This window comes from Papilio polytes, unplaced genomic scaffold, assembly GCF_000836215.1.
Source record: "Papilio polytes unplaced genomic scaffold, Ppol_1.0 DF824146.1, whole genome shotgun sequence".
NCBI classification, from domain to species: domain Eukaryota; kingdom Metazoa; phylum Arthropoda; class Insecta; order Lepidoptera; family Papilionidae; genus Papilio; species Papilio polytes.
Genome location: NW_013525058.1, coordinates 3,011,329 through 3,026,235, shown reverse-complemented (window position 1 = coordinate 3,026,235; position 14,907 = coordinate 3,011,329). Strand labels below are relative to the sequence as shown.

The following is a 14,907-nucleotide window of genomic DNA, read 5'->3' as shown; positions in this document are numbered from 1 at the left end:
ATACTTAAAAGGATGCTCCAACAACTGTTTAAAACTTTTGTATTTATTTTTCAAATAAACGAATTTATTATTATTATTATTATTTATTATTGACAGTTTTAAATGTTGCTGAAAAATTATAATCAAAGATGGCATTGAAACAAAACCTGCGGCATAAAAGTTGCAATTTGACTCCACAATTAATTTTTTTCTTTCCTTAAATCAACGTCAATATTGCCCAAACAGAAGAAGCGGCAAAAAAGAAATCCTTTGTTAAAAAATATGGCTATTACCATAAAAAATTACATTTGCTTGTCGAGTCTTTTATCAGAGATCAGATAGTGTAGGCGGGCGTTTGACTGCCGCGGCTCGTAATCACACACGATCCCCTCATTGCGACCCTCGAACCTCTATACAAAGTTAAGCCCCACTTCATTAAGTGTTCGTCGACCTCACCGCGGAATATAAAACATCCACAGACGCACGTGCGGCGCGACGCTACGGCAGCGCCATTGTCAATATTAACACAATCAATGTTTGCGACTAAATTGACGTTATCGACAACGGCAACTACTCGAGCGCCTTTGACGACATATTGAAGATGCTTCCGTAACATTTTAAATCATCGATTTTAATACGATTAGAAACCTGGTAACGCAGCGTTTGATGTCCTAAAGTTCTGTAGAGTTTCTCATTTCAGGAAAAGTGAGATGGTAAAGAATTTCAAATCGATTATTACATTTTTTTATTTCTACACCATTGCGCAATACACAAGGTATCATTATTTCTCATGAAGATGTAATAAATGTAAATTAAAAATTCTTTACACTCAAAGAAAATTAATATTAAGAAATAACAAGAACATACTATATGAAACAAGTAAGTCAAATGCTAAAAGCCGATCGTTTATCATAAGATATAACCGGAGACAGTGCGAACCTCACAGCCATTAAAGAGTCAAGGCCCCAGACGGAAGGGAATGCTCGAACGATACCATAAATAACACGATCTAGACTTACTAAACTTATAAACGAAGCCGGCGACTTAAATAGGTGCGGGGATGTTGAAAAAAATTAGTCAGTCATAATGAATCTATACTTTAAGAAAAAAAGCAGACGCATTTTAGGATAATGTTAGTGTAAAAATACATTTTTGGTAGACAGAAAAGTCAATTTAAACACTTTATAACAATAATGAAGAAATCACTGTTTCTACAATGTATACCTTAAAATCAAATTATTTAAATTTAATAAAACTTACATATTTGCGGACCTTAATCACGTTACACTAATTACTTTTAACGATATTAATATAGTACATACAAAAACCATATGCACTCTTTACAGCAATTTTTTTTATTTTAAAATTCAGAAATAATAATTTTAAGTCATATCCTAAAAGCAATATCTTCAATGGATTATTATAATAAAACTAGTTGTTCCCGTGCGGCTTCACCCGCATGAAATTATAAAAACTTTTATTTATTGTTTCCATTTGTCAAATTATCAATTGCAAATGTCTAAATGACATGACTTGCTTCCTTGATGTTGGCAGCAACTTATGGTCTCTTACCCACATTAGGGTTTTTATCCTAAATATTTACCCCCTAAGTTTAATGGCGTTAAAATACATAACCTATATCGTGAAATAAGTGTAGGGCTTTTTATTAAAAAAAGAATTATTCAAAAATATGTTGTAATTGCTGACATCTTAGGCAACAAAGAAGTGTGTGTTTACGCTTTATTATAATAGTAGATGGACTATTACAAAAAATTACATGCATAAAATATTCCATCATTATCGAAGAGGACGAGTCTGGCATAATCGCAAACAAAATGCGCAGTCCCGAGCCTTTGCAAAATGTCGAGCCCCACTTCATTATGCGCTGTAAAGTTCAGCGATTAACATTTGCTTTTATGTAAGTTAGGCTATACTTAAAAACGCCAAGTTAGATTACTTTCAGATACATAGGAGAAATAAAATAGTACTTTTAGTTAAAACATATCGTTCTAAGTCTAAAACTACAAATCTAAGAATGGCATACAATTAATGAATGCATTTCTAAATGTATTTTGCTATTGACTGTTGGTGGTTCGTGAAATAACTATCAACTTTACAATATTTATTCTCGTTATCTGTTTCTAATCACACTTTAACTGTGAAAGAGCCCGCTTTAACATCTTCGCACAAATGGGCCGGCTCGCCCGGTGGAATACCACGACCACACAGAAAACAGGCGTGAAGTGGAAGCAATTCCACGTTTCGTCTGATGAGTGTGGTGCCGAAGGCCTAATTTTAGTCCCTTTCTCTTTCCACCCCTTTCTTAAGAGGAAAGTATGGGAAGGAAAAGTGGATTTGACGGTGGAGGAGACGCATAGGAAGGAGAAATGTCCTCGTTATGTGCGTCTCCTCCTCCGTCAATTAAGGGTAGGCAACGCATCTGCAATTGCGGATGTCTATGGGTAGCGGTCGCTTTCCATTTCGATGGATTCAGGTGGCCGCTTGCTCGTTTGCCACCATGTATTATAAAAAAAAAACATAAATCCGTTCGGTTTTTCCTTAGAAACCACATGCTACTTTGAAAACTTTAAGCACTTTAGTAGCAACAAATTTTTCAATTTCACAGTCGTCGCGATTGCGGCTAGTTTGAAAACTTTAGGCTGAAAAGTAGTTTAAAGAACTAGTTATAAAAGATAGTTTTTAATAGCTGGATTTTTAAACAACGTTTATTTCGACTGGTAACTTAAATATCCTCAACTTTTATGATAGGTACAATATTTTTCGTTTTTTTTTAAGTTATGGTAGTTTTCGGTTATTGTCTATTAATAAAAAAGACTTAAATAAATATAATAATCACGGTCTTTTGTTTTAATTTTCAAACACTGATTTAAACCATTTTAAAATACACATAAAACGGCTATTTCCTTTTGCAAAACGTTTATTTCCCGTCAATTTTATAGCGTGTTTCATGTTCTATACATGTGGAAAACGAAATGATTTTAAAACATCGAAAATTCATTATTTTATCGTCCATTATCAATCATACTTCATACTCATACTAATGTTATAAATGCGAAAATTTAGATGGATGAATGGATGTTTGTTAGAGTTTGTAGCCTAAACGGTTGAACGGATTTCGATGAAATTTGGTACAGATGTAGAGGATAGTCTCAAAGAATACATAGTCTATTCACTTTTGTTTTTTTTATTTCACCTGGACGGAGTCGTGGGCGAACGCTAATAATTTCCACAACTTAACACCTTGTATTCGTTTAGGTATAATATTAATAATTATCTGTACCTATTCTTGACAAAATAATCTTGTCTACAAACGAGAGATCTTTAATTATAACAATAAAGGAATAATCCAGTTATTCCGCCGACGAGATCGAGACAAAATGTGTTGGTAACTACATATCAAGGTTGATAGACATTTGTTGAGTGTTTCATACATTACATGGTAGCATATAACATTTATTATCAGAGTATGTATGTATTAACTACAGTACGAGTTCCTGAGAAATGAAGGAATAGACCTTATAGTATTTTTATCAAACAAATTCAAAACGAATGAAATGAAAATAAAACATTTTCATCAATAAATAACAGCGTGATATTGCCAAAACAATATGAGCGAAAATTAAAATTGCTGTAATATAACGGTGAAAGAATTTAAATCGGCCTAGTAGTTTTTTTCTTATTGGAACACCTACAAAAATACAAATCTTTCCTCTTTATAATTTTAGTACAGATTTGCTGAATTTCTTCAAATAATATAAAGTCAATTGAGTGAATTAACTCCACAGTATCCTCACTTGTAACAACACCATAAGTAATAATTAAATAAGCTAATATTATAATAAAGCGTAAAAACACACACTTCTTTGTTGTCTAAATTCTCAGCAATAACAGCATATTTTTGAATAATTCTTTTTTTAATAAAAAGCCCTACAGTTACGTCACGCTTTAGGCTATATATTTTCATGCCATTAAACTTAAGGGGTAAATATTTTGAACAAAAGCCTAATTATGGGAAAGAGACCATAAGTTGCTGCCATCATCAAGGAATCAAGGTTGCCATGCTTTACCATCATGTCATGTCAGTTTGACATTTGCTATTGATAATTTGAAAAATGTAAACAATAACATAATTTTTTTATAATTTCAAGCGGATGATGCCGCACGGGAACAGCTAGTGTTTTACTATTATGAAATCTATTTATCTCTCGTGTGTGTCAGAGTGTTTGAGAGCTTATACCGGCTTACCTGGTTTAATAGGAAATTTAATCGTCAAAGAGACGTTGCGATGCGCGGTAGAGTATGCTTAGTTATTAATAACTAGCTGTTCCCGTTCGGCTTCATTCGCATGCAATTTAGAAAATTTTATTTTAATGCTTACATTTGACAAATAATCAATTGCAAATGTCAAAATTACATGACATCATGACAAACCATGGCAACCTTGCTTTCTCGATGTTGGCAGCTCGTAGCTTTCCCACATCAAGGTTTTTATCCAATTTATTTACCCCTAAGTTTAATAGCGTGAAACAATGTATCATAAAGCGTGACGTAAGTGTTGGGATTTTTATTAAAAAAGGAATCATTCAAAAAATGCTATAATTACTGACATCCTAGGCAACGTAGAAGTGTGTGTTTACGCTTTATTATAATAGTATAGATTTAACTAGCACTGATATAGAATAAATCTTGTGTATTTTTAATGCAAAATACATAGGGAATTAGTAAAGTAATGGCCGAATACTAAAAGGACATTTAAATATGTAAAAAGCTTCTAAATGATAAGGTTACGATTAAATTCCAAATTCCGTTAAATGTTGACTTTGTACGAGGCGCTTACGAAGCGAAGTGTTAAAGATTCGTTTCAGTATACGGCCATAAACATTAGTATATTCATATTGACGTTAATGAATTATGTGTTTTATTAATTTATGTAAAAATATCATACTTACAAGATAGAAGAAGAAATAATGTCTTTTGTTATTGCGGGAAATGTAATCCGACGTTTATCTGTAAAGAAGAAAAGATATAAGATTAGATGAGTAAAAGATATTTAATATTAAAATATTTGAAATATATTATTTTAGACGGCATTTGTAACAAATGAAAAACTCATATTTCACGTCGACAAAGGTCGAGGAACCAGACGGAAGGGAATAAACCGGCGCTAGGTATATCATAAATAACAATGAGTCTATTTGCTGACGCCACCCTTACACCGAGCTTGGGAAAAAGCTTTTATTTGAACAACTCATAGACCAGCTTGCTATATAAACTAACATACAAACAGTAATTTCATCATTAGTAAAAATACTAATAAAATAACATATTGGCTTGACTTTGTATCAAAATGTAATTTATTCATTCATCTGAAAACCAATAGCGTTTGAACGATTTTCTCACGTGGCTCAAAGAGAGGCACGTTTTGTGTACAGTCACGTTCAGCAAGCAATAAATCTTTAAAAATGAATGTCACTTACAGTGGGTAGAATATTGAGGTAGAGTATCGGTAGAGCGTTGCAGGCGACTGTCCATAACAACCTTATACCAATCTGATATTGGCACAACATAAAGTGTCCTCTCCGATAAAACAGAATTTACCTTGTGATTATATTTTGCAACTATTACAATCATTTCTGATATATTTTTCTATAAATTAAATTCTACATTAAACTACCTTTATCTGTGCAAATATGTCTACAAAATTAGTAGACCATAGTCGGGAATGTGATATGCAAAAAAGAGCATCTTTCAGCAACGTTACAAAGGTCTTATTGTAAGAATGATTATAATAGCCATAGTATTACAAAGAGTTGGAACTTACGCAAGCGGTGTGAGCGACATTAAAGCCGGTAATCGTCTGTAAGCACTAACTCACACCTCGGCTCAGAGCGTGCTCTAATTAAGTGCTCGCTCAACTCGCAATGCACCGGCTTGCGACAGCATTGAACGGGAACTTAAAGTTGAGTCCGTTCAAAAGGGTACTGTTCGTATTCGATAATCCAGATAACTGATGCAGGGATAACACCCTTGATTCTAATCTATGTTTAAAAAAATGTATCTAGTATGATTATAATTTAAAATACACGGATTATAAATTTAAATTGAACCTAAAAGTCACAAAAAATACGAAAACAAAAACGACGAGTTCGACAAATTTGAATGCGTGACCGTTGTTCACAAACCTTATTGTAAGGTTTCTTTTTTGACAAAAAGTAACTTGCATGAAAACAATTCAGTAAACGCCAACAATAAAAAAGCAGAATTTACACATGCTTGTAATTGAAAAGCAATCTTTGTTCGTACAACGACAATATCAATAAGTGGTATTGAATATTCAATTAATTCTAGAAACAATCAACTGCACCTTTGTCCACATCCAATCAATTTCTAGATACAGGAAAGACAAACTCGTTGATGCAGAAGCTGCTGTATAAAGGAGCAGCTGCGATATCGTTTCGAGGGAATATCGGAGCGAGTAATGAAGCCCGATATAACATCGTTATATCATGCAAAGGATACCAAATTGATTGCTCGCCCCTTGATACACTGCTATACATTGCTGCTCCTACAACATTTACTTTTAACAAAAATTTCCTTGATAAAATACTATAAAACGCAAACCGATTTAGCTTTTGTGCAACGATATCAACAACATTATTTTTATAAACAAAAAAGTAAACCAAATATCCAAGGTACATGTACCAGTTTTAAATCATTAATTATACTTCATACTTTCATACTAATATAATGACTGCGAATATTTAGATAGATGGATGGATGTTTGTTAGAGTTTGTAGCCTAAACGACTAAACGGATTTCGAAATTTGGTATAGATGTAGAGGATAGTCTGGAAAACACATAGGCTTCTCACTTAATCCCACGCAGACGGAGTCGCGAGCGAAAGCTAGTATTGCACATAAATCGAATAGATTTTACAGTTTGTTAGATCTACATGCATTAGCCATACTAGATACCGCTTTACTCTATAGAACATTTCAATCTGTTCCTATCGATAGCAATTTAAACTTAACCAAAATTTATTCAAACAGTAACTTGCGAGTGCCTGCTTCAGACTGAAATCGTCAATATTTGACGTCTGGTGAATGTTCGCATCCTATGATTACGCTATCGTGTAATGAAAGGATGCCAGTAATGATATATTCTGAATATGAGGAGCTATGTAACATGGGACATTGCAATGACCGTACATTAGTCGGATACACATCAGATTTTATTCCATAATATTATTTAATTCTTTTTGAACAAATATTACTATAGAAAACTAAAACTAAGCTACGAAATTTGCGCAAGGGCGACCTTATTGCTATCAGTAATCCCTTTAGTCAACCCAGTAAGACAGGAGAAGCTAGAGAAACATTCCATAATTTTACTTATAGCGGAATATAACAAGAATAGTATAATAATAGTTTAGCAACGCACGCGTTTCTTTAAAAATTGCTTATATTGCCATACTACTATTTGTCAAAACAAAAATATCCATTTTTGAACGAGACATTATAGACAAACATGGGTTGGTTCCTGTTGTGGTGCCCGCAGTGGCTTACTTAACGTGCAAGCCACGTTCCTGAACCCAGTCTTATTGAACCCAACCTCCCGCCGCTGCGACATCGCGCCGCAAGACTATATTTTACTTAAGCTTGTCTGAATTCAAGATATAATGAATAAACAAGTTTTCGTAGGTAATTTATGGGCAAATTTGTAACAAAGAAAATATCAGTTAAATATACAGCGGGTATGTGTTAAGATTGAATGGCTACAAAGGTAGAGAAAGACCGAAGAAAGTATGGATGGATTGTGTGAAAGAGGATACGCTAAAGGAGTGGATTCAGATATGACGGCTGATAGACACGTATGGAAGAGCAGCACATATTGTGCCGACCCTCCGTAAGGGATAAGGGCAAGTTGATGATAAATATACAGCTGGTATGAATAGGGCAAGTACCATCAAAACCACCAAAAAAGTTATTAGTATTCTGCGTTAATTCTTTGAGGTCCTCCCCCGTCGTAGATTTGCGCGAATACTTGAGTTTCACATTGAACATATCAGAAGCTATTAATAAGTTTAATTTTATTGTAATAATTGCATTCCTTACAAATAGTTTTGATACTATGTAAGATGTACTTGAAACGGAATGCATTGGCTCCTTAAACATAGATTTTAAAGAGCCAAGGCGATATTGATACTGCAATAACTGAGTTTACGATAATCTTATTAAGATTATGTAGGTAATGATAATTGTTTAAACATATCATGTTTTCTTGTAACTTTGCTACATAGATAAAAGCAATAAACCAAGCTTCATTTACACTGGCTTTACAAAGGAGTAATTGTCGCCCGTCGGCAGTTTGTCGATATATTGTGGTCCATGTTGTTTATTAGCTGGGAAAAGGTTCAAGAGATATTCAGATATACAGGATGATTTCTTTTTTGATTTGTTGTTTAATAAAAGCAATGTACAGTCAAATTTAATTCGCTTCCAACTTAATGTCAAACGTTTAGAATACGGTCTCCATATTCAATAAATGTTATTACCTAATATGAAATCAATAACATATAAATATACATTTATTAATATTCCCTAGTACCGTTTAGCTTTTAGTATAAAGGAAACGTTATACTGGGAAAATGCTTTGAAGGTGGCTCTGAATTGCTTTTATATTAAGTCGCACGCGATCTCAAAAGTCACGTAATTCATAAAGGTGGATTATTTTAAATGGATTTCTATAGCTTGGAAAGGGTCACAGTGGGTTCATTAAATAAAATAGCACAGTTTTATACTGTGAAAAATTACTTTTAAACGATTTATGAGATTTGTTGCATATTTTGTTAGTTTTAACGTAAAAAAATCACGTTAGTTTGACTATGGTAGATTTTCACACTATTATTTCAAATTGTGAATGGGTTAACACCAAGAATGTCCTTTAACAATATGTAAAAAACCTTTAAGGTTATTGATCTCTGATTAGAAATTCTGAAATACGGCTTTCCAATAACATTACTCGTTTCTCACATCCTCACATACTGGATAGAAATGTATTATAACAACGCTACGGAATAACAGCGTACACCTGAGAATTTAGTTCCGATGTTTTCACGAGAATTAATAACAGCGTTTTGTCTCCTTAATTGGCATAGTAATGAAATCCCTGCGGTTAATTGCTTCCAGCACTTCTCTGTAATAACATTTCCACGTGTTATTACAATTATACTATACTTAGAGCTCTAACTCTAATACTTAGAGCTTATAGATTACATCCTTTGGACTTGTACAAGAATTAATACGCTATAGTTACAGGTTTTGTTAACAAAATTTAACGAATATAAATACATTTTCTATGTCTTCAGAAATATTTTAACATGCACGACGTTAGAAGCTTAAAGCTACACGTGTATAAATTATTTCACACACATCTTAAAGCTTCTTAAATCGTATTTCTGTCGCTATTGATAAGTCTTTTACACACGTATTTAAACCATAATAAGTCGATGTAGTAAACATGTTACAAATCACAAGCTTTTAGCTTCAAATGGGATCAAGAAATAATAGTAAATTATTTTCAACTAGCTTTCGCTCACGACTTCGTCCGCGTGGAATTAAAAAAACAATAGTGAGTAGCCTTTGTGTTCCTCCAGACTATGCTCTACATCTGTGCCAAATTTCATTAAAATCCGTTGAGCAGTTTAGACTACAAACTCTAACATCCATCTAAACTTTCGCATTTATAATATTAGTAAGATAACTATCTATACGTTTTATATTTACCAATTTATGTTAGCCTCTTTTGCGTTTGAAAAACATTTATTTTTTAATCAACAGCCACATTAATTCTACCGTAAACGTCTGTAGTAAAAGACATTTACGAGTCGGATTTAGAATTGGAAACATGTCTCCGCTAGATCAGCCAGACTAATCCCTCCTCCCCCACGGGAACAGAATACTAGGATTAAGTCTATTCAGTACTTTAGTCCTTCTAATAGGCTACCAACATTGTTTTTTGTAATAAATGAGATGGCGATATCTGTAAAAGAGTACGTAGAAATTAATTTTTTTCATGAGAAGAGATCATTGTTGAGTCATAATATCATTATAGCGTCTCTCAAACTCTGCCGATTTAAAGTTTTTATCCACATTTAAGATATTTTATGAATATCTGGCTCATATTTTTAAACGGACGACATTTTAGAATTAATCTTATAACTCAAATTCTTATAAGCTACAAAGAAGGTGCAGTTACTCTTAGAGATATATTGTATGTTGGTCGAATGGTTCGAGGAGGTCAACACACGATGTATTGAATAATGTTTATTGCAAGTGTTATCGTCCGGCGATCCTATCAAAGCGTAATTACCGGCAAGCGCTGCGGCGTCTGCGGCTCGCGTCCGGCGCGCTCGATTGACCACAGAGACATCTATAAACTGATGCTGGTATCGGACACACATTATAAAACACAAGGAAATAAACTACTCGAACCAAGAAATAGTATCAATTACATAAGAAAACAATGAAAACATTTTTATGTAAAGAATGCAGATATGATTCATCGTTATATGAACAGATATTGCTGAAACATTAAGTAGCATCAAAATTTCCGCAGAAGAAAATCTTTAAATAAGCCTAAACAAAACTAGTACAGTATAAAGTGATTTTTCACAATCTCATTTCAAAACGTTTCCAATGTAAATACACGTTGAGAAGCGACAATCCGTTACTCGAGGCCGTCATATCCCGTTTCCTCAGAATCCATTTACATTTTAGCTAGTAAGAGTACTTATAATCATCTGGAAAGAAGAGATTACTTTATCGCAATAAAACAATGAACAACTCACTTATTCCATTCTTATGAATAATTTTTAAGTTTTGTAATACATGTCTAGGAAGATTAGAATAGAACATAAGACAATTTAAATTTTAGCTTTTACTACTTTCACTTGGGTCAATATTTCGGGTTAATATAAGTCTTCTAGTGGTCGAAGGTACTGTTAGTTGACCACTGTTAAACAATTTAAATATATATTATGGTGTTCAATAAAGTATAAATAAATATAATGAAAGTAAAGGCATTAGTCGGCTGGTCGGAATGGCGTGCAGGGTCCGAGCGGGGTGGCCAGACAGACGCGTTACATATGTATGCCCTACCGCCTTTACTACACCCTCCATTTCTAAATGTCAATCACCTCAGCGATGGATGTTGAAACGTTTTAAGCCAAAAAGCATTCCAAACTATTGTATTTTATGTTCACAAATTTTGCTTCAGTGTGCTCGCATGTGTACAAACACAAAACAAATCAAGTGAAACATAGTTTTCTTAAGATAATTTTGCTACCATCAGCACCATCAAGTTTTCACCATTATATTTAGTAAGATATAAACAAAGAGACAATATTTCGAGATTTTGATGTAAAGATTGATTGATTTTTCACATGAAAATGACTAAAAAGGTCTTTGTAAAAAGACTCGAGTATTTGTAATTGCAAATAGGTCGAGTTTGAAATTAAATGGATTTACATTCCGCCGCCGCGATGAAACCTATTTCAATCAGTTATTGACGCGGCGCGGGCGAGTACGGGGTGCGGGGTGCGGCGTGGGGGATGTGCGGGGGAGGGGACGCGTGATGTTGCCAAACGAGGGCAATCAGTCCGCTACATCTACTATGAAATGCTCTTTCCGAATCATCCTCAAATTTTCACCAAAATTACGAAGAAAAGCGTATTTTTAATTCCTTTTCTGCAGCATTTGAATGCGCGGACAATGCCAAAACGTTTTTTTATCATATTACTAGTAAGAAGAGGAAGATCTATGCATAGATTTAAGTCTACAATTTTATAGAACGGAATAGGCAATTTAATAAAGTGGCAGGAGATAACACCTCGGACAAAGCAGATGTCACGGACAGACCAGTTGGGGTCTATAAACCGTTTAACTGGACCACCCAGCCTTTATTGTGGTCTCAGTGGCATGAACGAGACTATTTATAATTTTTCATTGTCGTTCTTTGTTAGTTAGATTAATACTTTGCTCTCAATGTAGTATTATAACAATAGACCAGACGCACGGTATTATGTGTAACCTAAAACCTTCCAGACTTTTTTTACAATTTAACAGTCATTTCTACTAAAAAACAAGTGAGCAACGTTATCGACATACGAATATTAAATTGATAATAAATGAATGTCGCTGAAGGCCTTGTCAGCTATCTAGATAGCACGTTTTAATTCAGCGTGCAATAATATGCAAATGAGACCCATTCATTATCCACTCGTGGATGCTTCGCCAAAGCGCTTACACATCAAAATCAGCGCCTCTACTGTACAGATTAATATTACACTGAACCGATAAAAGTGTCTATGACACAAATAAGACATATCTAAGAAAAGTAAAAAAAAAATTACTGAAATGATTTAAAACGAAAGCAAACTACTGCTTTTTAGTCACGAGTAAAAAAACGATTATTATTTTCGAAAATATCACTGTTAATGTAATAAAGTATTTGGAAATTTTAAACAGTGGTAGAGCCCGTAATAAAATCTGCTTCATAAATTGGGCGGCTAGGCCAGTACAAAAACAAAATACATGCATAAAGTGAAAGCAATTCCATGTTTCATCAGATGAGTTAGCCAGAGACCTTATTGTGGTCATCTTCCCACTTCCACTAAACCAATATGCTTATATTACCTAAACCAATAGAAGTACGGTGTATTTCAAAAGATATTTGTATAAAACAATCCGTCAATATTATAAAACTAAAAAATAAAATCTGTATGTACGGCCATAACAATAACACTTATTACAAGACACAAAAGCTTTGAACGGCCAGAACAAAAGCTTTGGTAACAATGCTCAGTAGCTGTGGAAACATTAGAGTGCTGAGCTCGGAGCCGGCGTTGTACACGCGGCTAGATTAATTAAAAACCGAGCGCATTGTACCAGCCGCAATCCACGTTTATTGCCCGATGCATCGCCATTGATTGCCAAATGAATCTTTGTATACAACACAGATTTCAGATGTTGTGTACTTTTAAAATAGTACAAACCAAAGAATAAGCAGCTCGTAGTATAACTGGTTATAAACTTCTTCTTAATTGTATCGATCCTCGTAATATGTTCCGCCAATAGCAGAGAGATCTACTTTATATGAAATGCCGGCAAACGACGGTGAGATCACCGAGGTGACCAACGACGCCCAAGGATATCCGCAACACCAGATGAACTTCAGATGCGTTGCCGGCCTTTGAGGAACTAGTAGGCTCGCTTCTCGAATGACCCTGCCTACTGGTTTCGAAATACCGCCGAGGACACACCACTCCACAACACGGCTGTGGACAGCAGAATGTTTCGTGAAAACTGCACGGTTGTAATAGTAGAATATGCATTACAAATAATAAAACTAAGCACCATTACTTCTAGTTTCTGTGCTATTAAGACTGGCTTATCGCTTAAAGGGGTTGGTAGAATCGCTTGCTTGTGGACAACATAACTATAACAGCTTTGTAATACATCAGTAATATAAGTGGAGCTATAAAACACGAGACATGATGTGCCACTGAATTGCCAAAGCGGAGCTTTATTTCAACGTGTCGCGGCACGGTATGCAAATGTGAGTTATTAATTATACAATCGCAGGCTGTCATCTGCACCCGACGTCGCTGCTGGCTGGCTACAAATTAATAAACCATTGGATACCAGCATCAAATGTAATCATCGCTGACAACATGAAAATAAAATTATTTACATTCGTATACGAACTCGATACGCGAATGCTTTTTAATTAAAAAAAGAAAAAACAACGGAAGTATGCACTGTATCAAAGATATATTTGGCTTAGTTATTACTTATTACATGATGAATTACATTCAATTCAATTTTTCTCAAGAGCGAATACATGAATTCCTGTAGGCAGTTTCACTTTGTGCATTAGATGCGTAATTACTCCAATGATATTTTGAATTCGTTACATTGCAGGCTTTATTCAGTAGATATGTTGATAGCTGACACATCTAGTAACAAATGGGACACTTACGTCATGCATCTGTTGGAATGACGTCACACGCTACCCTTGCGAATGGCGGCTGCTAATGCGGTCAATAAGCCACTATATTAAGAACCTATTCATAAATTACTGGAAAGCGTAAGTATATTTGATATTAACTGTTGCGAGTGACTTCGTCTGAGTATAATTAAAAAGTAATAAAAAAACAACGCTCGTGTTCCTCAATGATAACGTAGCTTTTTAATGGTGAAAGATTTTTTTAAATCTACCCAGTAGTTTTTGAGTTATTTCAATACATAAAAATACATTTTTTTCCTTTTCATATTAGTATACAAATATAGATTTGTCACAAACAAAATCCCAGATAAAATAGTATTTTACATTTTAAGCCAATAAAAACTTTGTAAGAAAATTATACGGACTGTACAAAGGAGATAGTAATTTAGTTCTAACAAAAGAAAACCGCAAACTTCAAAGGAACAACGTAGCTTAGAGAAATGCAGCCAAACATCTGGAGTGTTGGACAATAATCCTAGCTTGATCCGCTTTAATCCCTTTAATTTCGCAGACGGATTTTCACCCGGTCGAGATGCAACAGGACTTACTAAAGTCTTGGACTTACTAAAGGATTGAGACTCGGTTTCTGAGATATAATTTTCATAAAGTAGGTAACTAATTCCTTTGAATTACCAGTTCGAAGATACTAAGTAAAAAGCTATATAATATTATGATTGCATTAGCTGTTCCCGTGCGGCTTCATCCGCATGAAATTATGAAAATTTTATTTTATTGTTTACATTTGTCAAATTATCAATAGCAAATGTCAAAATGTCATGACATGACAAACCTTGGCAATCTTGCTTCCTTGATGTTGGCAGCAACTTATGGTCTCTTTCC

General features: G+C 34.3%; 1 protein-coding gene across 1 annotated transcript in view; it reads right to left on the bottom strand.

The window, feature by feature from the left end:
• LOC106111736 overlaps positions 1–14,907 on the bottom strand; it is a 114,021-nt gene that overhangs the window by 69,529 nt on the left and 29,585 nt on the right. The window contains exon 2 of the mRNA XM_013293880.1: positions 4,950–5,007. The gene's annotated coding sequence lies outside the window, so the exon portion shown is untranslated. The remainder of the gene's footprint in view (positions 1–4,949; positions 5,008–14,907) is intronic.